This window comes from Mobula birostris, chromosome 3 (genome assembly GCF_030028105.1).
Source record: "Mobula birostris isolate sMobBir1 chromosome 3, sMobBir1.hap1, whole genome shotgun sequence".
Lineage (NCBI taxonomy): Eukaryota > Metazoa > Chordata > Chondrichthyes > Myliobatiformes > Myliobatidae > Mobula > Mobula birostris.
The window spans coordinates 57568025-57593330 of NC_092372.1; positions in this window are offsets into that span (position 1 = coordinate 57568025).

Here is a 25306-nt window from a genome sequence, read left to right on the forward strand (position 1 = left end):
ATCGGTGTTGGGAAAACCAGGCAGAGCTTCCTCCAGGGTTTGCACAAACTCGGCTATCTTAACAGGGTCACGAGTATTGCTGGTGTCAATGTGTAGCCTCCCCTCCCTTCTAGAGCGATGAAGTCTGACGTTTTACCTTTCTGCACACAAGAGTGAGTAGTGTTGCAATCTGCACTCTGGTAACTGTGTATCACCTTGACAGCCTGAAGACTGCTGCGCCTTGCAAGGATGAGATCAAGTTGGTGCCAATATTTGGACCTTGGATGTCTCCATGACACTCTGTGCTGAGGTTTGGTTTTGAAGAAGGTGTTAGTGATGCAGAGATCATGTTGGCAGCAGAGTTCAAGGGTGCACTGACCATTTTCATTCATCTTTCCAGTTCCAAACTGTCCCAAACAGGAGGGCCAGATGTGGTGACGGCTGCCAACTCTTGCCAAGAACGAATAGTGGCTCTTGAGAAGGGACAGTGCTGAGTTCATCATAAAATTTGTCCTTATCTTCCTGGGTAGAGGTTAATGTAGACACATAAGCACTGATAATACTAACCAGGCCCACAGACGTTTGAAGCTGAATCCTGAGCGGTCTTTCAGTTCCTTCAGTTGGTGATATGATGGTGCTAACTAGGCTGTTTCTTATGGCAGAGCCAACAACATGCACCTTGGGCTCTTTGGGTGGCTTTCCATGCCAGATGAAGGAGAAGTCTTCCTCTCAAATGCTTCCAGAGGAAGAAAGCCTGGTTTCTTGAAGGGTGACAATGTCCATCTGAGTCTGCTCAGTCCGTTGTTGATGACTGTGGTCTTGCAGGCGTTGCTCATATCTTGCAGGTTTTCTGTAAGGCCTGGTGTCATGGTCTGTATGTTCCAAGTACCTATCTTGAGGGCTGGATACTTTTAATGTTCCTTTTTTTTTGCCAGGTGTAAGGTTATCGATCCACCTGCCGGGTGTTCACTGAGCCCACATGCCCACTGGAGCAAGAGGACCGTGGTGAGGCAGCACCTATTTGACTGGGGACTGCCCAGCTTGAGGAGGGTGGTAGCTGCCCAATGAAGTCCTAGGACCTTTCCTACCTTTACAAGCAGCCCCTGGCACCTCACTCTATGCCAGTCAAGTGCAGTGGCTTATCACTCAGTAACTACTGCTTCCTGTGTTGTGTCAACGCTGAATAGCAATGCTGAGGTGTCTCTCCAGGGTGCAAGTCTGGGTGGGAAGATTTGAAGAACCAGCTGTTGCCCATGCAACAGGATCCTCCTCTCCACGTCACTGATGTAGTCCAAGGGAAGAGCAAACACCAATACAACTTGGCACTAGTGTCATCGCAGGTTGCCAGGGTGAAGTTGTAACCAACATCAAATTGCCTTAGGGACCCCGGCTCTGGATTTCTTCCTCAGGGTTTACTCCTGAAACCTTTCCTATGGGTAGGTATGGCTGCAAAGCAGTGGAGGCTTAAAATCAGAGTTTTCTTTCTCCTAGGCAGGCTGCCATCCAAGGCTGACAGGCCCCACCTGCAGGAAGCAGCTGGTTTTGATGCACCAGTGGTCTGCCTTTTCCCCTTCTCTTGTCAATAGAAACAGTTCCACCCGGCCTAGTAGCTAAGCCACACATGAAGGCCAAGAGTTGGACTTGGTTGTCAGAGGCTGTTAGAGATGCACGCCATTTGGAGCACCTTATAGGTAGTAGGAGCTTATCCCCACTTCCACCCCCAGCTATACTACATATACTATTTACGTTATTATCACTAAAGAGCCAGTGCTCAGATTCAGGTTCAATATCACTGGCATATGTCATGAAATCTGTTGTTTTGCAGCAGCAGTGCATTGGAGTACATAATAATTAACAAATCTATAAATTACAATGTGTATATACATATATGAGTAATATTTATCCCTCCCTCCCTCCCCTAAGTAAAGCAAAAGGGAGAGCGAGAAAATAAAGGTTGTATTCATGGATTCATTGTCCATTCAGAAATCCAATGGAAGAAGCTGTACCTGAAGCATTGAATGTGTGTCTTCAGGTTTCCGTATCTCCTTCTTGATGGTACCAATGAGAAGACGGCATGTCCTGGGTGATGGGTGTCCTTAATGATGGATGGCGCTTTTTTGAAGCATAGTTTTTGAAGGTGTCCTCAATGCTGGGGCGGCTAGTGCCCATGATGGATCTAGCTGAGTTTAAAACTTGCTGCAGCTTTATCCGATCCTGTGCAATGGCCCCTCCATACCAGATGGTGATGTGACCAGTTAGAATGCTCTTCATGGTGCATCTATAGAAATTTGCAAGTGATTTTGGTGACATGCCGAATGTCAGAAGAAAAAAATCTAAACAGAGTGAAGCCAATGCCAACTGGTCCAACCATGTACTATCCAAATACTGATGTGTATACCAGGCCTGCAAGGTTTTCAAAATGTATCATACATCATGTGTTCTCACAACCATCTAGCTGGTGTGATATGCTTTTTGATGTGAAAACATTTCGTTGCTCTTGGGTTGCAAAAAAATAATAATTTGCTACTTCACTTGGCAGTAAAGATAATAATCATGTAAACAACAGGAATTCTGCAGATGCTGGAAATTCAAGCAACACACATCAAAGTTGCTGGTGAACGCAGCAGGCCAGGCAGCATCTCTAGGAAGAGGTGCAGTCGACGTTTCAGGCCGAGACCCTTTGTCAGGACTAACTGAAGGAAGAGTGAGTAAGGGATTTGAAAGTTGGAGGGGGAAGGGGAGATCCAAAATGATAGGAGAAGACAGGAGGGGGAGGGATGGAGCCAAGAGCTGGACAGGTGATTGGCAAAAGGGATATGAGAGGATCATGGGACAGGAGGTCCGGGAAGAAAGACAAGGGAGGGGGAGACCCAGAGGATGGGTAAGAGGTATATTCAGAGGGACAGAGGGAGAAAAAGGAGAGTGAGAGAAAGAATGTGTGCATAAAAATAAGTAACAGATGGGGTACGAGGGGGAGGTGGGGCCTAGTGCAAGTTAGAGAAGTCGATGTTCATGCCATCAGGTTGGAGGATACCCAGACGGAATATAAGGTGTTGTTCTTCCAACCTGAGTGTGGCTTCATCTTTACAGTAGAGGAGGCCGTGGATAGAGGCCTCGGCAAGGTAGAGGTCCGCGAGTTGTCGCTGTGCCTCGGCAAGGTAGAGGCACAGCGACAACTTGCGGATACCTCCTCTTATTTACCCCTCGATCGTGACCCCACTAAGGAGCACCAGGCCATTGTCTCCCACACCATCACCGACTTTATCCGCTCAGGGGATCTCCCATCCACTGCTACCAACCTTATAGTTCCCACACCCCGCACTTCCCGTTTCTACCTCCTACCCAAGATCCACAAACCTGCCTGTCCTGGCCGACCTATTGTCTCAGCTTGCTCCTGCCCCACCGAACTCATTTCTGCATACCTCGACACTGTTTTATCACCCCTTGTTCAATCCCTTCCGACCTATGTTCGTGACACTTCTCACGCTCTTAAACTTTTCGATGATTTTAAGTTACCTGGCCCTCACTGCTTTATTTTCACCATGGATGTCCAGTCCTTATATACTTCCATCCCCCATCAGGAAGGTCTCAAAGCTCTATGCTTCTTTTTGGATTCCAGACCTAATCAGTTCCTCTCTACCACCACTCTGCTCCGTCTAGCGGAATTAGTCCTTACTCTTAATAATTTCTCCTTTGGCTCCTCCCACTTCCTCCAAACGAAAGGTGTAGCTATGGGCACCCGTATGGGTCCTAGCTATGCCTGCCTTTTTGTTGGGTTTGTGGAACAATCTATGTTCCGTGCCTATTCTGGTATCTGTCCCCCACTTTTCTTTCGCTACATCGACGACTGCATTGGTGCTGCTTCCTGCACGCATGCAGAACTCGTTGACTTTTATTAACTTTGCCTCCAACTTTCACCCTGCCCTCAAGTTTACCTGGTCCATTTCTGACACCTCCCTCCCCTTTCTAGATCTTTCTGTCTCTGTCTCTGGAGACAGCTTATCCACTGATGTCTACTATAAGCCTACTGACTCTCACAGCTATCTGGACTATTCCTCTTCTCACCCTGTCTCTTGCAAAAACGCCATCCCCTTCTCGCAATTCCTCCGTCTCCGCCGCATCTGCTCTCAGGATGAGGCTTTTCATTCTAGGACGAGGGAGATGTCTTCTTTTTTTAAAGAAAGGGGCTTCCCTTCCTCCACTATCAACTCTGCTCTTAAACGCATCTCCCCCATTTCACATACATCTGCTCTCACTCCATCCTCCCGCCACCCCACTAGGAATAGGGTTCCCCTGGTCCTCACCTACCACCCCACCAGCCTCCAGGTCCAACATATTATTCTCTGTAACTTCCGCCACCTCCAACGGGATCCCACCACTAAGCACATCTTTCCCTCCCCCCCTCTCTCTGCATTCCGCAGGGATCGCTCCTTACGCAACTCCCTTGTCCATTTGTCCCCCCCATCCCTCCCCACTGATCTCCCTCCTGGCACTTATCCATATAAGCGGAACAAGTGCTACACATGCCCTTACACTTCCTCCCTTACCACCATTCAGGGCCCCAAACAGTCCTTCCAGGTGAGGCAACACTTCACCTGTGAGTCGACTGGGGTGATATACTGCGTCCGGTGCTCCCGATGTGGCCTTTTATATATTGGCGAGACCCGACGCAGACTGGGAGACCGCTTTGCTGAACATCTACGCTCGGTCCGCCAGAGAAAGCAGGATCTCCCAGTGGCCACACATTTTAATTCCACATCCCATTCCCATTCTGACATGTCTATCCATGGCCTCCTCTACTGTAAAGATGAAACCACACTCAGGTTGGAGGAACAACACCTTATATTCCGTCTGGGTAGCCTCCAACCTGATGGCATGAACATCGACTTCTCTAACTTCCGCTAGGCCCCACCTCCCCCTCGTACCCCATCTGTTACTTATTTTTATGCACACATTCTTTCTCTCACTCTCCTTTTTCTCCCTCTGTCCCTCTGAATATACCTCTTGCCCATCCTCTGGGTCCCCCCCTCCCTTGTCTTTCTTCCCGGACCTCCTGTCCCATGATCCTCTCGTATCCCCTTTTGCCAATCACCTGTCCAGCTCTTGGCTCCATCCCTCCCCCTCCTGTCTTCTCCTATCATTTTGGATCTCCCCCTCCCCCTCCAACTTTCAAATCCTTTACTCACTCTTCCTTCAGTTAGTCCTGACGAAGGGTCTCGGCCTGAAACGTCGACTGCACCTCTTCCTAGAGATGCTGCCTGGCCTGCTGCGTTCACCAGCAACTTTGATAATAATCATGTACCTTTTTATTATGGGTGGGGTTTAAGGAATCCAAGGGTGGCACTGCGTGGCATGTGCCAACAACATTTTTGCACCTGCCAACATGTGTCATAAGTTTGCCCCCCACTGCAAAGCCTTGGGCAAATCAGACATATTGAATATTGATTGGCAAGTGAAGGCTTGAATAGTGAAGTGGGTTACTTCTGCTCCTATTTTCTTAAGTTCTTGTATCACATTGATTCTACTGCTGCATGCTAATAAAAGATACTTATTACATTTAGGAACAAATAAAAAGAATAAAAGAATTCCATATTTTCTTTCAAGCCCACTTTGCCATTTAGTACAATCTTAAATCTGATACTCTCTTTATCTTAATTGTCCTGTCCAGTTGTTGTTTCCTTTCCTGAGAGTGCTATGTACTGAAAGAAAACCTACTATCTTACCTTGCTTTAAAACTACACTAGAGGAGTTCAGACCAATTTTAATTTAGAAGCCAAGGACTCCAACAACATAAAAGGAGCATCAAGTCTGTGCCAGCACCCTGTCCAAAGGCCCAATTTAATCCCTGTAATTACTCTTCTGTGCCATGCCCATGTACTCCTCCACAGTGTTAGACCTTAAATAAGAATGTATTGTTTACTAATCTCTGGACCATCTATGAATTAACTGAGTGTGGTCGAAATGGTAGTTGATGGCGACAACTGCCAACTTTCTGAAAGGGAATGAATCCATACAAAAAATGCAACAATTTGTCAAACAATGCAGAACTAGATCCAAAATGGCACTAATTGTTTAGGTATTTTAAACAATCAGTTTTAATTCCAAGTAATTTTAAATCCCAGTCCTGATGAAGGGTTTCAGCCCAAAACATCGACTCCATTTGTTTCCATAGATACTGCCTGACCTGTTCAGTTCCTCCAGCATTTAGTATGTTTGTAATTCTGAGTTTAGCAACTTCAGGATATTCTTTGTCAGATACATTAGTGTATTAACATGCTCTGTTACATAAAATTTCTCAAGCATATTTGTACAAAGCTGAGGAAGGTCTACAGCATCCATTAATTTAAGAATAGCACGTTAAGTCAGATCAATGCATGTCTAAATAGGTAGCATGGCAAGGATGGTTTAGATACTTCGCTCATTGAGAACATTTCTGGAGAAAGAGGGATCTGTACAAGCAGTATGGGTTGTATCAGAACCAGAACAGTTTTTGGAACAGCTTCTGCCCCTGTGCCATCTGATTTCTGAATGGTCCATGATCCCATTAATACTATGTCTCAATTCTTCTTCTGCACTATTCATTTATTTTTGTAACTTATGGTAATTTTTTATGCCTTACACTGTACTGCTGCTGCTTAACAACAAAATTCATGACATGCCAGTGATTATAAATCTGATTCTCTACAGTTAAATATAAAAGAGAAAGCAGGTCAAACCAGCAGGCAGCAGACGCAAGTACATGGGAGAATTGGAAAACTAAATGGTGTCTATTTCAGTGCAAGGAAACTGACTATTAAGGTTGCAGGGTATAGAAGTTTCAGACATTACAGAGGATGTAGTAGAAGAGGAAGATTTGTTGCAGTATTAATTAAGTATCAGGGAAAGAATAAGGAGGTCAGGACCAAAAGGGACAATCAATGTGTGGACAGGAAAGACCTGAGTGAGGTTCTATTTCTTTTCCTCTGTTCCAAAGAAAACAAACCCAACCTATCCAATTTTCATTCATAACTGAAATGCTTCATCCCAGACAATGTCTTGGTATATCTCCTCAACATTTTCTTCAGTGTAATTACATTCTTCTGGTAACCAGAAACTACAAAGTACACCATTTGTAACCTTACCAAATTTTTACAAAATTATAACATAGCCTCCTTGATCTTGTATTCTGCAGATTGTACTTCAAAGTCTCTCTGTCCCTTAACACTCCCAAGGACTCTAACACACATGGTTAACATACTCCCCTTACTTACTTCCCAAAATGTATCACCTTGCACTTTTCAGAATTAAGTTCCAATCTGCCACTGCTCTGCCCAGTTTATTCGGTGTGCCTATTTCTGTACTCTATGACTGTATCAACCTTAAATAAATCCAGATACAAAAGATTGTCTGTCATTTCCAATGATGATGTTTGTGCAGCTCACCAACTGTGTGTCCTGAAGTGGCTCTGCAGTCCAATTCTAGAAAGGCATGAGCATTGACAGTAAGAGCAGGTAAACTGTCCTGTCACTGTTGGAGAAACTGAGGAGGTAATTTTTCTCTTCTCCAAGCAGCGACCAGATCTGCATGACCACTATTCTCGAAGTTGTTGGAGGCTCATCTTCCCAGGGCATGCCATCCACTCCAGTCCTGAGCACTCTGCTCAAGCTGATTAGCTGCAATCACAAACAAAAGAAAGTCTGCAGATGCCGGACATCCAAGCAACAACACACAAAATGCTGGAGAAACTCAGCAGGCCAGGCAACATCTGTGGAAAAGAGTGCAGTTGACGTTTCAGGCTGAGATCCTTCAGCAGGGGTCACTTTGTGTGCCTTGATTAAGTGCAATGTCAGCATACTGAGGTTGTCTTTCACACAGTCCTTGAATCCCTTTCAAGGCCGCTACCTGTCTCCTCTTCCTTGCAACAGCTCTCTGTATAACAATTGTCTGAGTATTCTGGGATCCCTCCTGCATATAACATGCCCTGTCCAGCGAAGCTGGGCTTGCTGAATCATGGCTTCTACACGTGTGCTCTTTGCTCTTTCGAGGACTTCCGGGTTGGTGACACGGTTTAATCTCATCCTCACATGCGTACTACACCACGCATTCAGCACTGTACAGCGTGGGATATACATAAAGTACAGGGTGGATGGATCACTTTCTGACTTGCATTGCTTGAGGACCCACATGAGGAAAAAACAGAGAAACAGTAATCTCATTTGAGAATCCCTATATGCTGAGGAATGTACCCTTATGGCCCACACAGAAGCCGATACAATAGTGAGTACTGGAAGACAAACAACTGTCATCAAATTTTATTGCAAGGAAGGAGCCAATATGGCTCATATCAAAATAAAAGTGATCCAAGGAAGCAACATAGATATTGCAAATCATTCATATATTGGGAGAGTGAATGTCCTTGGTACCTTTCAGTGAGTCTTTATTGTTTTGGCCATTCATGTTTATTTAGTATTCAGATTCAGATTGATTTATTGCATCTGCATTGAAATGCACAGTGAAATGCATCATTTGCATTAACAACATATTCAGAGATGTAGTGCAGGTGAACTCCAAATGTGGCCACACATTGCAGTACCAGCACAGCATGCCCGCCAGCTTGGCAGAGCAACACAGGACTCAACAAAACAGAACATACCAAGCGACAAAGCAACAACAGCAAAACAAGCCCTGCTTTTTGTTCCCACCGGCGCACTCACACATGCACATACACAGTCCCCAGACCCAGAACAAGCCATCTTCAGCTTCCAGCCTTCCACAGACACACAGATTCACAGATGTATCTCATACAAGTTAGTAATAGCAATCTGGTCATACTTTCACTTCATATGTTTGCAAATTTTTTATAATTTAAATAGTCTTGTGACATATCTGCTCTATAGCTGAGAACAGGCGCAGGCTAAAACTTAAGCCTGAGAAGTTAGAGATATAACAAGTGTAATTATGATGGTAGTTCAGGCAGTATAATGGTCCTCCTGTAAGATGTGGCATTTCAGGGTAACTAATGGTCTCCAGCATGCTAGTTAGGGGAGAAATAGGATGATAGGACTTTACTCCTCAGAGCGTAGAAGAATGAGGGGAGATATGATAGAGGTTTACAAAATTATGAGAGGTATAGACAGAGTAAATGTGAATAGGCTCTTTCCACTTAGATTAGGAAAGATAAATACGAGAGGACATGTCTTTAGGGTGAAAAGGGAAAGGTTTAGGGGGAACATTAGGGGGAACTTCTTCACTCAGAGAGTGGTGGGAGTGTGGGCCATCTTACGTGGTAAATGTGGGCTCACTCTTAAGTCTTAAGAATAAATTGGATAGGTGCATGGATGGGAAAGGTCTGGAGGGTTATGGACTGGATACAGGTCAATGGGACTAGCGGAATAATGTTTCAGCACAGACTAGAAGGGCCGAATGGCCTGCTTTCTGTGCTGTAGTGTTCTATGGTTCTATGGTTCTATGAACGAGTGACTGAGGGAGTGATACAGGGGACAGGGCTTCAGATTTATTGACCATTGGGATTTTTTCTGGAGAATACATGACCTGTACAAAAAGGACAGGTCACATCTGAACATGAGGGTGACCAAGATCCTTGCAGGGAGGCTTGTTAGAGTTGGTGGGGAGAGTTGAAAGTAAGAAACAGCTGGGTAAAAAGACCCTGATGGGAGTTGTGTACAGCCCCCAGAACAGAAAGCAGGATGTAGGATTTGAATTGCAATGGGAGATAGAAAAGGCATGTAATAAAGGCAAATTCAAAGTCATCTGGGATTTCAATATGTAGGTAGATTGGGAAATTAAGACTGGTGCTGGATCCCAAAAGGTGGTATTTGTAGAATGCCTATGAGATGGCGTTTGGAGCAGCAAGTGGTTGAGTCCACAAGGAGGAAGGAGGTTATGAATTGGGTGTTGTGTAATGAATCAGATTTGATTATGGAGTTTAAGATAAAGGAACCCTGAGGAGACAGTGATCATAGAGCATATAGCATAGAATACAACACTGTCGCAGACCCTTCAGCCCACAACGTTGTACTGAGCCAGCTAAAAAATAAATCAAAAACTATTCACTCTTACCTATACAATGTCCATATTCCTCCATCTTCCTAAAATTCATGTGCCTATCTAAACATAGAAACATAGAAACATAGAAAATAGGTGCAGGAGTAGGCCATTCGGCCCTTCGAGCCTGCACCACCATTTATTATGATCATGGCTGATCATCCAACTCAGAACCCCGCCCCAGCCTTCCCTCCATACCCCCTGATCCCCGTAGCCACAAGGGCCATATCTAACTCCCTCTTAAATATAGCCAATCTACTGGCCTCAACTGCTTCCTGTGGCAGAGAATTCCACAGATTCACCACTCTCTGAGTGAAGAAGTTTTTCCTAATCTCGGTCCTAAAAGGCTTCCCCTTTATCCTCAAACTGTGACCCCTTGTTCTGGACTTCCCCAACATCGGGAACAATCTTCCTGCATCTAGCCTGTCCAATCCCTTTAGGATTTTATACGTTTCAATCAGATCCCCCCTCAATCTTCTAAATTCCAACGAGTACAAGCCCAGTTCATCCAGTCTTTCTTCATATGAAAGTCCTGCCATCCCAGGAATCAATCTGGTGAACCTTCTTTGTACTCCCTCTATGGCAAGGATGTCTTTCCTCAGATTAGGGGACCAAAACTGCACACAATACTCCAGGTGTGGTCTCACCAAGGCCTTGTACAACTGCAGTAGTACCTCCCTGCTCCTGTACTCAAATCCTCTCGCTATAAATGCCAGCATTCCATTCGCCTTTTTCATCGCCTGCTGTACCTGCATGCCCACTTTCAATGACTGGTGTATAATGACACCCAGGTCTCGTTGTACCTCCCCTTTTCCTAATCGGCCACCATTCAGATAATAATCTGTTTTCCTATTTTTGCTACCAAAGTGGATAACTTCACATTTATCCACATTAAATTGCATCTGCCATGAATTTACCCACTCACCCAACCTATCCAAGTCACTCTGCATCCTCTTAGCATCCTCCTCACAGCTAACACTGCCACCCAGCTTCGTGTCATCCGCAAACTTGGAGATGCTGCATTTAATTCCCTCATCCAAGTCATTAATATATATTGTAAACAACTGGGGTCCCAGCACTGAGCCTTGCGGTACCCCACTAGTCACCGCCTGCCATTCTGAAAAGGTCCCGTTTATTCCCACTCTTTGCTTCCTGTCTGCTAACCAATTCTCCATCCACATCAATACCTTACCCCCAATACCATGTGCTTTAATTTGCACACTAATCTCCTGTGTGGGACCTTGTCAAAAGCCTTTTGAAAATCCAAATATACCACATCCACTGGTTCCCCCCTATCCACTCTACTAGTTACATCCTCAAAAAATTCAATGAGATTCGTCAGACATGATTTTCCCTTCACAAATCCATGTTGACTTTGTCCGATGATTTCACCGCTTTCCAAATGTACTGTTATCACATCTTTGATAACTGACTCCAGCAGTTTCCCCACCACCGACGTTAGGCTAACCGGTCTATAATTCCCCGGTTTCTCTCTCCCTCCTTTTTTAAAAAGTGGGGTTACATTAGCCACCCTCCAATCCTCAGGAACTAGTCCAGAATCTAACGAGTTTTGAAAAATTATCACTAATGCATCCACTATTTCTTGGGCTACTTCCTTAAGCATTCTAGGATGCAGACCATCTGGCCCTGGGGATTTATCTGCCTTCAATCCCTTCAATTTACCTAACACCACTTCCCTACTAACAAGTATTTCGCTCAGTTCCTCCATCTCACTGGACCCTCTGTCCCCTACTATTTCTGGAAGATTATTTATGTCCTCCTTAGTGAAGACAGAACCAAAGTAATTATTCAATTGGTCTGCCATGTCCTTGCTCCCCATAATCAATTCACCTGTTTCTGTCTGTAGGGGACCTACATTTGACTTTACCAGTCTTTTCCTTTTTACATACCCATAAAAGCTTTTACAGTCAGTTTTTATGTTCCCTGCCAGTTTTTTCTCAATCTTTTTTCCCCTTCCTAATTAAGCCCTTTGTCCTCCTCTGCTGAACTCTGAATTTCTCCCAGTCCTCAGGTGAGCCACTTTCTCTGGCTAATTTGTATGCTGCTTCTTTGGAATTGATACTATCCCTAATTTCTCTTGTCAGCCACGGGTGCACTACCTTCCTTGATTTATTCTTATGCCAAACTGGAATGAACAATTGTTGTAGTTCATCCATGCAACCTTTAAATGCTTGCCATTGCATATCCACCGTCAATCCTTTAAGTGTCATTTGCCAGTCTATCTTAGCTAATTCATGTCTCATACCTTCAAAGTTACCCCTCTTTAAGTTCAGAACCTTTGTTTCTGAATTAACTATGTCACTCTCCATCTTAATGAAGAATTCCACCATATTATGGTCACTCTTACCCAAAGGGCCTCTCACGACAAGATTGCTAATTAACCCTTCCTCATTGCTCAAAACCCAGTCCAGAATAGCCTGCTCTCTAGTTGGTTCCTCGACATGTTGGTTCAAAAAACCATCCCGCATACATTCCAAGAAATCCTCTTCCTCAGCACCTTTAACGTCTCTTAAAAGCCTCTAATGTATTTGCCTCTAGCACTATACCAGGCCGCACATTCCAGGTATCCACACTCTTTGAATAAAAAACTTGCCCTTCACATATTCTTTGAATCTACCCTCTCTCACCTTCAATGCATGCTTTTTGGTATTAGACATTTCTACCCCAGGGAAAAGATTCTCCCTGTCTACTCTATCTATGCCTCTCGTAATCTTATAAACCTCTATCATACCTCCCCTCAACCTCCACCACTCCAAAAGAAAACAACCCAAGTTTGTCCAACCTCTCATAATAGCACATGCCCTCTAAACTATGCAGCATCTTGACAAACCTCTTCTGCACCCATCTCAAAGCCTCAATATCCTTCCTATAGTGGAGCGACCAGAACTGTATGCAATACTCCAGATGTGGCCTATCTAGAGTTCTATAAAGTTGCAACATGACTTTTGAACTCAATACCTTAACTAATAAAAGCAAGTGTTCTGTATGCCTTCTTAACCACCCGACTGACCTGTGTAACCACTTTCATGGAGATATGAACTTGGATCCCAAGATCTCTCCGCTCTGCTGCACCGTTAAGGACCTTGCCCTTAGCAGTGTACTGTCTCCTTGCATTTGCCCTAGAAAGATGCAACACCTCACATTTACCTGGGTTAAACTCCATCTGCCATTTCTCAGTCCATATCTGCAACTGGTCTATGTTGTGCGGTAGTATTTGCCAGTCTTCTACACTATCCAGAACTCCACCAGTCTTGGTATCATCTGCAAACTTACTAACCCACCCATCTATATTTTCATTCAGGTCATTTATATACATCAAAAACAGCAGAGTTTCCAATATAGGTCCCTGCAGAACTCCACAAATTATAGACCTCCAGCTTGAATAACTCCTTTCAATCACAGCTCTCTGCCTTTATGCGCAAGCCAGTTCTGAATCCAAACAGCCAATTCGCCACGTACCCAATGCATCCAAATCTTCTGGATTAGTTTCCCATGATGGACTTCATCAAGTGCCTTACTAAAATCCATGTAGAGAACATCCACTGCTCTACCTTCATCAATCTCTCTGGTCGCATTGTCAAAAAGCTCAATCAACTTGCTGAGACATGAACTGCCCCACACAAAGCCATGCTGGCTCTCCCTAATTAGGCCATGGATTTCTAAATGCTCACATATCCTATCCATAAGAATTTTCTCCAGCAATTGCCCTGCAACTGATGTGAGATATATCAATGTATAGTAGCCATGATATGATCCCTTCTGGCAATCCCCCACCTTACTATTTACCTCAGGAATTGGGCCTCAATCACCTCATTTAATTTACAAGCATTCCCAGGTTCCACTAACTACACACACCTGATTTCCATCAGAAAGTGCAGGATAAAGACCCTGTGATCACAACACAGAGCTGCTAGTTTGTTGGCTGACTCCAGTGTGAGTAATCTTGTTTCATGGTTCTTAGGACTGTTAGTTCTAAGTCTAGCATTGCTCCTGGATTCTCTCCAAACCCAAGACTTCAGGTAAAGACTCTCCTGGAAACTGATTCCTTGCTTGCTACAGTAATAAAACCTCCTGACTCTGCCCCCGTGCCTGGGTTCTGCACTTGGGTTTGTCCACTGCCATGTTTGTGTAACAAGCTAGAATTTTTGCTTGTTCCCTTCTTAAATAGAGGTACAAAAGTAGCCATTTTTCCGGGCCCCATCTGTGCCTAGAGAGAACAAGACCCCAGCAATCTTGTATCTTGCCTCCTTCAATAACTGAAGAAAATCCTATGAGGCCCTGTGGATTTACCCACCTTAATACTTGTTAGGAGACCTACCACGTCTTCCTCCTTGAGCTCTAAGCACCCTAACATATTTAGTCATAGTCATACTTTATTGATCCTGGGGGAAATTAGTTTTTGTTACAGTTGCACCTTAAATAATAAATAGTAGTAGAACCATAAATAGCTAAATAGTAATATGTAAATTATGCTAGTAAATTTATGTGCTTAGCACTGATCTCCTTGTCCTCCATATCCTTTTCCTTTGTAAATACTGAAGCAAAGTACTCATTAAGTATCTCACTCTCTGCATCTAAGCAAATGTTCTCCTCTTTATCCTTTAGTAATTCAATCTGCAGTTTGAGAGGGAAAAGATAGTCAGATGCATCAATATTACAGTGGAGTAAAGGGAATTAGAGGCATGAGAGAGAAGCTGACCAAAGTGGAATGGAAAGGGAGACTACCATGTATGACAGAAGAACAGCAATGTTTTGGGTTTCTGAGGGCAATTCAGAAAGCACAGGATTGAAACGTCCCAAGATCAAGAAGCATTCTAAAGGGAGGATGAAACAACTGTGGCTGAAAAGGGAAATCAAAGACAGTATAAAAGCAAATGAGAGGGCATATAAAGTAACAAAAATTAATGGCCAGACTGGTTTAAGGAAACAGGAAGATGACAGTAACTCAATTAGCCATGCTTTACAACAGTGATGTGCCCAACAGCAACTCTGAATACACAACAAGTTGAACCTTGTAATGGATTGGCTACAGCAGGAGAAGATCACATCATGTGCCACTCCTTTACCAAATAAAGTGGCCACTGAATGTATGTTGGATATGTAGCCACTTTTTTTAGCATACAACTCATCTTATTGATGTAAAGACTGTTGTGTTAATCATACAAATGTGTTATATTTTCACCATCGTTTAATGAAATGTACAAGATAAAGTAAAGGAAGCAGTTCGATGAATGCTGAAATTTTATTCAGACAGCAAATATTCGAAGTCTGTAGTAGTGAGTCACAGTAAGAACATAGCCAAACAAAAAAAAAAATATTCAAAGCAGGTCAAGATAATGAAAAGTCTGAGGAGTCAAGCTTGGACACCCTGTAGGTCAGAAGGCTTGATTATAGGCTTCAATCTAATATACAATATTCACTGTTAAAACATTCCAGCAAGTTTCAGAAGTAAGCTTCCTGGAAAAAGTGAAAGAATTCAGAGCAGATCTGAGGCAGAATTGCCTCCCTCTGTGTTGTGTTTTTGACAATGCTAATGTAATTGTACTCTTCCAGTTAGCTGTTACTTTTCTTTCCAAAAACCTTTTATTCATAATATAGTAAGTATACTTGAGACATGAAATTATCCTATTTAATTGCACCAAGCAATTTAGCACATCCTTTACAAAACTAATATTTTATTAAAAGTAACACACACAAAAGGCTGGAGGAGTTCAGCAAGTCAGGCAGCATTGAAGGAAATGAATAAACAGTTAATATTTCGGTCAAGACTCTTCTTCAGGATGTGGATAGGAAGGGGAAAGATGCAAGAATGAAATGGTGGGGTGAGGGGAAGGAGAAAAGCTTTCTCCCAAGGTCCACTCTCCTCTCCTATCAGAATCCTTCTTCTCCAGCCCTTTACCTTTCCCACCCAGCTGGCTTCACCTATCGTCTTCTGGCTAGTCCTCCTCCTCCTTTGGTGTGAAAAGGGTACTAGATGTTGAAGAAATCAGTTATGATAGCAGAATATCATAAGCATGTTAGACGTGTATTGCATCCTACATTCTGTACTGCATTGAATCATAGCTCTTTAACTGACTACTTCAACATTCAGTCACCTTTTCATTGCAAAGTTCAAATTAATGACTCTCTCTAAAATACAGATACTTTCAGCATTCTTGTAAGAATAGCACCATATATGAGTGATAACAAGAAAATGAGACAAATGTGCTTTTCAAAAGCATCACCAGGCATAAAACAACTACTTAGCTGAAAGCCGAAAATGCACAAAACGGGGAGTTTACGACAGTCAATGTTATTCAATCCAAGAACCATATTATGGTTTGGTATTGAGAGATCCAAAAAATCCCAGTTATGTCCAGTCGTGCAAACCTCAAACCCAACCAAACAGCTTATTCAACAAAAGCGACCGCAAATACATTCTTTTCATGTGACCACCAGGAATTACAAAAAAAAATACATCTAATTGTAGACCAAGTGGAAGAACATGCCTAATTGGACTTTGAAGATCAAATATCTCAAACTAAACCATAAAAGGAATGGTTTAGGTTTTAATTTTTCAAGCATTCCACTGAAGTTGTTTAATTTTTCCTGAGCTCCTCACCACTCCCAATCTGGTAAGAGGTCCAACATGGTTTTCATACCTGGGCAAACTAATGAAACAGTAGTCCGGTTCTTTCATAATGCCATTGAGTCTGTGTAAATAAATGTACTTGAACTCTTGGAACTACTAAGTGTGTTGTAAAAAGCCACTGATGCAATCTTGACATAGGGAGACTGATACTCCTTGAACACAGCTCCTGAAAAGTTCACCCTCATCCCTAGATTAACCAGTCTGTGTTGTAAGACAAGTTATTCTGCCTGATGCCAGTTAGAGATCTACCCTTTAGAATGCCAGAATGAATAAAGGAAAGCCAACTTGTGAGGCAGGCTTCTCAGGACCTGTGGTTGAGAATTTCTTGTTCAATTGCCTCCTGTCCAATTTCCTGTTAAGGGGAATAAAAGAATAAAACTTTAGTGTGTCTCCCTACATCTTCCTGTTCCAAGGAGTGTTCTGTTTCTTTTACAAAGGTTGTAGCAGATTTTCCATACAAGAATCCCTAAATTGTTAGACTCTGTTCCTGGAAGAGCTCACTAGACCCCTACCATTGCAGCTCATGTTGCTGAAATGAAATCTATTCCTTTAAATTATTGCAGATCTTCACCTTCAAAGACATAGCATTTTACAGGCTACATTTTCTAAGCTCCTGGTCAGAAGCACTTTCAGCACCTAGATTGTAAAAGTAAGTGGATGATTGTGTAAGTATTTACACAGATGTTCAAATATTCCGATTAGTTAAATTGCACAACTTATTGTGAAAAATGCCAGATTGAAATAAGATACTGTTAAATGCCTTCTGGGTTAGAAATATAAACTGGGAAGGAGGAAGGAAATGAGAAGTTGAAGGAAACAAGGTTGGAATGAATTAATAGAAAAGCAGAAAAACAGACAATGATGGACAGTGATGGACAACCAAATCTAAAAACAGAGAAGTAATATGAAGAAAAAGGAGAGGGCATTTAAGCAAAACAGTGTAGTGTTAACTAGGAACAGACATGTCTGAAATTGTACATTGAGTTGATGATCTCTAGTACAAGTATTCATGGTCAGAATACATCCAAAATCTGTATGCTTGCACTCTTCAAATTCAGATTAAAATTGATCATGCATTTCTGGAGATCATTGCTTGGTTTTCCTTATGCTGTAATATCCTATACTATGGAATCTGACAGTTCCAGAAATTAGATGAGTTTTATAATTCTGTGAACCAATCATGCATATGTGCTAGAACTATTTTCAAAAATTCAGAACTGATCACACAGGGAAGCCAAGTGGCCTGCAGTGACTGAACAGTGAGATTCAGGGCAAGGTCTCTATTGTGCATCTGCTACCCGGACATTCTAAACCACTGAAGAATGGTTTCCAAGGATTGTTCCTTTAGGCGACTTCAATTTTTTCATCATGCTGTGAAAGAATGCAAATTTCAGTCAGCTATTATGTGACTGGTTTGGATCTGTTGACAGGTCTTCTGAAGTTGCTGAATTGCTTTCTTGTTCTGACACATGGCTTTTGTGGAATTTGTGTGACTTCATCTTGCGTCTGATGGACTTTTGACTGTCAAGTATGCCTGGCATTTCTGGAAGCCTGCTTTGAGAATTACGTTGATACAGAACTGAACAGCCACATGAGAGAGCATAAAAAAACAGCATTTAAACAGCTGCTATTACTATCGCTAATTCTCACTACATTTTTAAGAATGATCAAGTCAAGAAACAAAGCAAATGTGGTTTAGTCATTTTAGATATGCACAAAGATCTTTCTATCACCTTGACCTATTGTTAACATTGTTACATGATTATCAGCTCCAGGTCTATCATGCTCTTCCATCATCTCTTGGGTCCTCAGCCTCCATCTTCCTCCCACCCTACCTTCGCTGAACACAGCAATTCTCCCCCGTCTTCGGATGCCACCAACTCTCCTCTTCCTTCTGATCCCAGCTCTAATCTTTGCCATGTTTTCACCATTCCCTCCAACCTTGCCCTTTGTGTGGTGGAACATTCTGCCCTCAGGAAGAGCTTTATCTTTGCTAAGACGCCGAACTCCATTTCTGTCACTTCTGTATCCAAGCCAACTTATTTGACAAGGATTCCCCACCCCCGCACTGTTGACGCTTACTCCCATCTCCAACCCTCCTCTTCTTATTGGACACCTCTTTCTGGCTCACTGCCTGCTCTGGATCTTTTCATCTCTAATTGCCAATGAGGCATCAACTGACTTGACTTCAGAACCCCTCTGTCCTCCTTACACCTTAACCCTTTCAGAATGCACTGCCCTGCACTCTCTATGCACCAACCCCAACCTGTCCATCAAATTTGCAGACAAAGGGGATGCTGCTGAAGTTTGGTGAATTTACCTCCACCTTGCTGAATCCAGGCAGCAGCTTAGACTCCTCCTCTTACGTACCCCTTGAAAAGGATCCCATTCTGGACCATCAGGCCACTATCTCCAATCTCATCAGCTTTGGAGATCTCCTATCCACTGCCACCAAATTCATCGTTGCCTTACCCCACACTGCTCGCTTCTAGCTCCTACCCAAGGTCCACAAACCTAACTGTCCAGTAGGCCCATTGTCTCTCCTTATTTCTGTCCCACTGAATCTGTGTCTGCATACCTCAAACCATTCTATTCCTGTTGGATCAGTCCCTTCTTACCTACATCCATGAAACTTCACATACTCCCAATCTGCTCAATAACGTTCAATTCCTTAGCCTTAACTGTCTCATTTTCACCATGGACATCCAGTCTATATATACTGCTATCCCCATTAAGAAGGTCTTAAATCTCTCTGCTTCCTTCTCAACAAAAGACCTAATCCACCATCACTGTTCTCTGTCTGGCAGAACTGCTCCACACCTGCAAAAAATTCTCCTTCAGCTCCTCCCATAGGACATAGAAGAGTACAGCACAGGAAAAGGTCAGCTAAAAAGCAAATCAAAAACACCTGAACACTAATCCCTCCTACCTACACCATGTCCATATCCCTCCATCCTTCTTGTATCCATGTGCCGATCTGAACTTCTCTTAATTGCCTCTAATGTATTTGTTTCTACCACCATGCCAGGCAACATAGTCCAGGCATCAACCACTCTCTGAGTAAAAAACTTAACCCTCACACTCCCTTTGAACCTACCCCCTCTCACCTTCAATGCATGCCCTCTGGTATTAGACATTTCAACCCTGGGAAACAGATATGTTCTGTCCAATCTATTCATGTCTCTCATAATCTTGCAAACCTCTATCAGATCTCCCCTCAGCCTCAGACACTCCAGAAAAAACAACCCAAATTTATCCAGCCTCTCGTGAGAGCACATGCCCTCTAAAACAGGCAGCATCCTGACGATACCCTCTGTACCCTCTCCAAAGCCTCCACATCCTTTCTGTAGTGGGGTGACCAGAACTGTTTGCAATACGCCAGATGTGGCCTAACCAGAGTTTTATAAAGTTGCAACATAGCTTCCAGGCTTTCGATCTCAATGCATCAACTAATAAAAGCAAGCATTCCATGAGCCATCTTAACCACCTTATTGACCTGTGTAGTCACTTTCAAGGAGCTATGAACTTGGACCCCAAGATCTCTCTGCTCATCAACACCATTAAGGACTTTGCCCTTAATAATGTACTGTCTGCTTGCATTTGCCCCACTGAGGTGCAATACCTCACATTTATCTAAGTTAAACTTCACCTGCCATTTCTCTGCCGATATCTGCAACTGAGCTATATTGCACTGTATTCTTTGCCAGTGTTTTACATTATCCACAACTCCAACAATTTTGGTGTCATCCACAAATTTACTAACCCACACATCTACATTTTCATCGAAGTCACGTATATACGTCACAAACAGAAGAGTTCCCAGCACAGGTACCTGCGGAACTCCACTAATTACAGACCTTCAGCTCACATGTCCCTTCCACCACCATACTTTGCCTTCTGTAAGCAAGCCAGTTCTGAATCCAAGCAGCGAATTCAATGCCAATCTCATGCACCTTAATCTTCTGGATTAGCCTGTCATGCTTGAATGTCAAACGCCTTACTGAAATCCATGTAGACAACATCCACTTCCTACCCTCACAATCTCTCTCGTTACCTTGTCAAAAAATTCAGTCAAGTTGATAAGGCACGATCTGCTATACACAAGTCTATTCTGGCTTTTCATAATTAGGCCATAGATTTCCAAATGCTCATAAATTCTGTTCATAAGATTTTCTCCAGCGATTTCCTTAAATTAACATGAGACTCACCAGTCTATACTTCCCAGGGTTTTCTCTTGTTCCCTTCTTAAATAGAGGTACAGCACTAGTCACTTGCCAGTCCTCCAAAACCTCACCTGTGGCTAGAGAGAACATGAAGATATTGGTCAAGAACCCAGCAATCTTTTCTCTTGCCTCCATCAATAACCTGAGATAAATCCCATCAGACCCTGGGGACTTATCTACTTTAACTCATTAGGAGGTCCAACACTTCCTCCTCCTTGACCTCTAAACACCCTAATGTATTTATACACTCAGTATTGATCTCCTGGTCCTCCATATCCTTTACCTTGGTAAATACTGAAGCAAAGTACTCATTAAGTACCTCACTAGCATTCTCTGCATCCGGCAAATATCACTCCCTTTATCATTGAGTGGTCCAACCATTTCCCTAGTTATCTTTTTGCTCTTGATATATGTGTAGAATGCCTTGGGATTCGCTTTAACCTTTAATCCCTCTTGCTAAGGACTTTTTATGGCTCCTCCTGGCTTTCCTAATTCCCTCCTTTAGTTCTCTTCTGGCTTCTTTATACTCCTCATATGCTCTGTTTGATCCCAACTTCTGAAGCTTTATATACTTTTCCTTTCTCTTCTTGACTAAATTTGTCACTTCTCTGGACATCCAAGGTTCTTTTATCTTTTCATCCCTGTCCTTCCTTCTAACAGGAATTCTTTCCAAATTCCATTTCTGAAGCCTCTCTCCCCTTTCTCCATCTCACTTTCTCCATCTCTGAAGACAAATTGTCTATCAATATCTTTTATAAACCAATGAATTCCCACAGCTATCTTGACTGTCTATTTCTGGTGCATCTGTTCCCAGGATAAGGCTTTCCTTTCCAGGATATCAGAGATATTCTCCTTCTTCAAAGAATAGGAATTTCCCTTCCTCTGCCATTGATGCTGCTTTCGTCTGCATCTCCTCCATTTCCTGCATATCTGTGCTCACTATATCTTCCCATTGCCTTAACAGGGTTAGAGTTCCCCTTGTCCTCACCTACCACCTTGTGAGCCTCAGCATCCAACACCTCATTCTCCGCACCTTCTGCCACTTTCAACAGAATCCTATCACCAAACATACCCTTACCCACAACTTCCCAGTTACTGTAGGGATCGCTCCCTCAAGATTCTCTTGTCCATTCATCCCTTCCCACTAATGTTCCTCCTGACACGTATCCCTGCACGTGGCAGAAATGTTACACCTGCCCATTTACCTCCACACTCACCTCCATTCAGGGCCCCAAACGGTCCTTCCAGGTGAGGCAACATTTCACCTGTGAATCAGTTGGGGTTGTCTATTGTATCCAGTGCTCCTGATACAGCCTCTCATTCCAACATGTCAGTCCGTGGCTTCTACTTCTGCAATGATAATGCCACTCTCACAGTGGAGGAGAAACCCCTTGTATTCTGTCTAGGTAGCCTCCGACTGAATGGCATTGACATCGATTTTTCATTTGGTAATTTTTCCCTCTTCAATTCCCCACTCTGTCCTCTTACCTCTTCTTGTCACCTGCCTATCACCTTCGCTGGTGTCCTTCCTTCCTCCCTCCCTTTCTCACATGGTCCACTCCCCTCTCCTATCAAATGCGTTCTTCTCCAGTCCTTAGTCTTTTCTACTTATCACCTCCCAGCTTCTTACTTCATTCCCTGCTCCCCCGCCCACCTGGTTTTCACCTAACATCGTCTAGCTTGTACTCCTTCCCCTCCCCCCAACCTTTTTATTCTGGCATCTTCCCTCTTCCTTTCCAGTCCTGATGAAGGGCTTCAGCACAAAACATTAGCTCTTTATTACTTTTCGTAGATGCTGCCTGACCTGCTGAGTTGCTTCAGCATCTACAGTGTCTCTTGTGTTTGACATATTGTTAGCAAAGTCATATGATTGTCTGGTATTGTGATTCAGAAAAAGATAAATATTGTTTCTTGAACTTTGCACAATGCTAGCCTTCGCAGTGGTGGGCAGTGACCGAGCAGCCCCACTGGCAATCTTAGCCCAGTGCAGCAGTGCACAGTAGTTTTGGTTGAGTCCATTTTCAGTTTTTAATGTGAGATAGGGGAGGTTATTGATAATTGGTGAGTGCTGTATTACACAGAGGGGAGGGCGGTAGACTGATGAGGGGCATGAAGTGCATTTTCCAAGCTTTGAATGGACTCACCCAACTTGGGCTGTGATGTCAGCCTCTCCCTCCCGAATTACCTCCTCAACTTCCCCTTATGTGCTGCTGACTGACTTACGGGTGTGAACAAACTACCGGTGTAATAGAAAATTGGAGGGAATTTTTCATTCTGATGATCCAAGTTGTCCTATTCCATTGTGCCTAGTCTGTGGCAAACAACTTACAAATGTAGCAAAGTCTCCAACAAAATTTAAAAGCCACTTATCTACAAATTACAGCCATATGACATGTAAAAGTGCTGATTATTTTAAATGACTATTGGAATCTCAGAACAAACAGATTAAAGATTTGAAAATAATGCCACAGTCAGTAAAAGGATTCAGGAAGCAAATTATTTAGTAGCTTTCAGACCAGTTCATGAGAGAATGTTTTAAAAACTATGTGAAAACCTGGGTAAAGAACACACCAGTCTCCTGATCCATAAAAAATCCTCTGGCTTAGCAGTGGAAGAGTTTGCGCTGAAAGGTGAATTTCAGGAGTACTTTCAAGAAAATAGAAGGCCAAATTTTTCTGAGTACTTTGAAGATGAAGAATGGCTGCAGAAACTAGCCTTCTTAACAGCCGTTTTTCATCAAATGAACTAGTTGAACATGTCTCTGCAAGGTCCTTGGAGAAAATGTTTTGAATTCAAGTGACAAGATTCTTGGATTTAAAAGGAAACCGAATCTTTGGAAAAATCATGTTGCAAAAGGAAATCTTGAAATGTTTCCACTGCTGCTTGAGCTTGAGAGTGAAGAAGGATATCAGAAAGTCTCAAGTCTTATTGAAAACCACTTGGAACTGCAGAACAAAATTGAAGAGTATTTTACCTCCCTTTCAACACAAGTGTATGACTGGGTGAGGGAGCTTATCTCTGAATCTTCAGCTCAGCCTGAGAACTTGTCTTTGAGAGAAAAGGAAGAACTTTATAAGCTGCACTCTGATCATGCACTCGAGATGAGATTTACTGACCTGTCCCTGGACAATTTCTGGATTTCTGTGAAAGAAGAATATCCTGCCATTCATAGGAATGCAATAAACATTTTGCTGCAGTTTTCAACTTCTTATATGTCTGAGCAAGCTTCTTCCTGTTTAACAAGCTTCAAGAGCAAAGACAAAAATTGTCTCATTTCAGTTGAAGGTGAAATCCATGTGTGCTTACCTCAAGCTTGACTCAGAATTGAGAAATTTATTATGTTTGCCTTATAATTTTTTAAAATTTATGAAAGAGAAAGACAGAGATTAATTTCAGGAAAGGTAAGCTAAAACTTCATTCCCTACTAAAAGAAGCATTGACGTTTATTTTTGGATTATTGTATCTACAACTTGCTGATCGCGCTAATGTACCATGAGCTATACTTATAGTAATTTTTACGCAGGGGTTCCCTGAGACCAAAAAATTATTTCAAGGGTTCCTCCAGGGCAAAATGGTTGAAAAAGACTGTTTTAGTTGGTAATGAGATGTCACTGCTTCTCCTTCATCTATTCCACACTCAGTATCCAAAACAGGCTTTTAGTACATCCCCCACTCAATCGTTATGTGGCTATGTTTGTAATTGGTCATTTCAAGCTCTTTTTAATGCTTTCTATTTGGCCCTTCTTTCTTTGTCTCTGCACTCTGAGGCCTTCACCTGGCTTTCATGATTAGCAAATTCCTTCTGGTCAGTTTTTATTCTTAAAGTTCTTATTCGCTTTCTTTCCTGCTTACTGTTGCTTTTTCAGCATGTTATTTCCTCTTTCATCACCTATTCCACCTCTCACTTCCAGGTCTCTGGTGGCATCCGTTAGTCTCACGAGACAGTGGATCTGCGCCTGGAAAGTCTAGCTTCAGTCTCTGTTAGAGCAGCGTCTGTTGTGGCTGTAAAGCCCCTCACGGGAGTGACAGTCTTGGCTGCATTGACTGGCACTTGAAGGCACTGTCCTCCAGTGTTGTCTTGGTGCTGTTTTTCTGACGAGTGCGCTTTTTTTCAGCAGCAAGCCTCAGCTTCTCTTCTCCTTTTTTTAGACCACTGCGTAGTTCCAGCCTCCAGTGAGAGCGATCGCTAGTGATGTCTTCCCACCTCTCAACGTTCATTTTCAGTGACTTCTTGTCTCTCTTGCAAACGTCTTTGAAACGAAGATGAGGCCGCCCTTGTGCTCTCTTGCTGGAGGCCATTTCCCCGTACAGCAGGTCTTCCAGGATCCTCCCGTCTGACATGTGGTGTACGTGGCCCAGCCAGCGGAGGCAGCATTGTTGGAGCAGGGTGAAGAGGCTGGGTATCTGG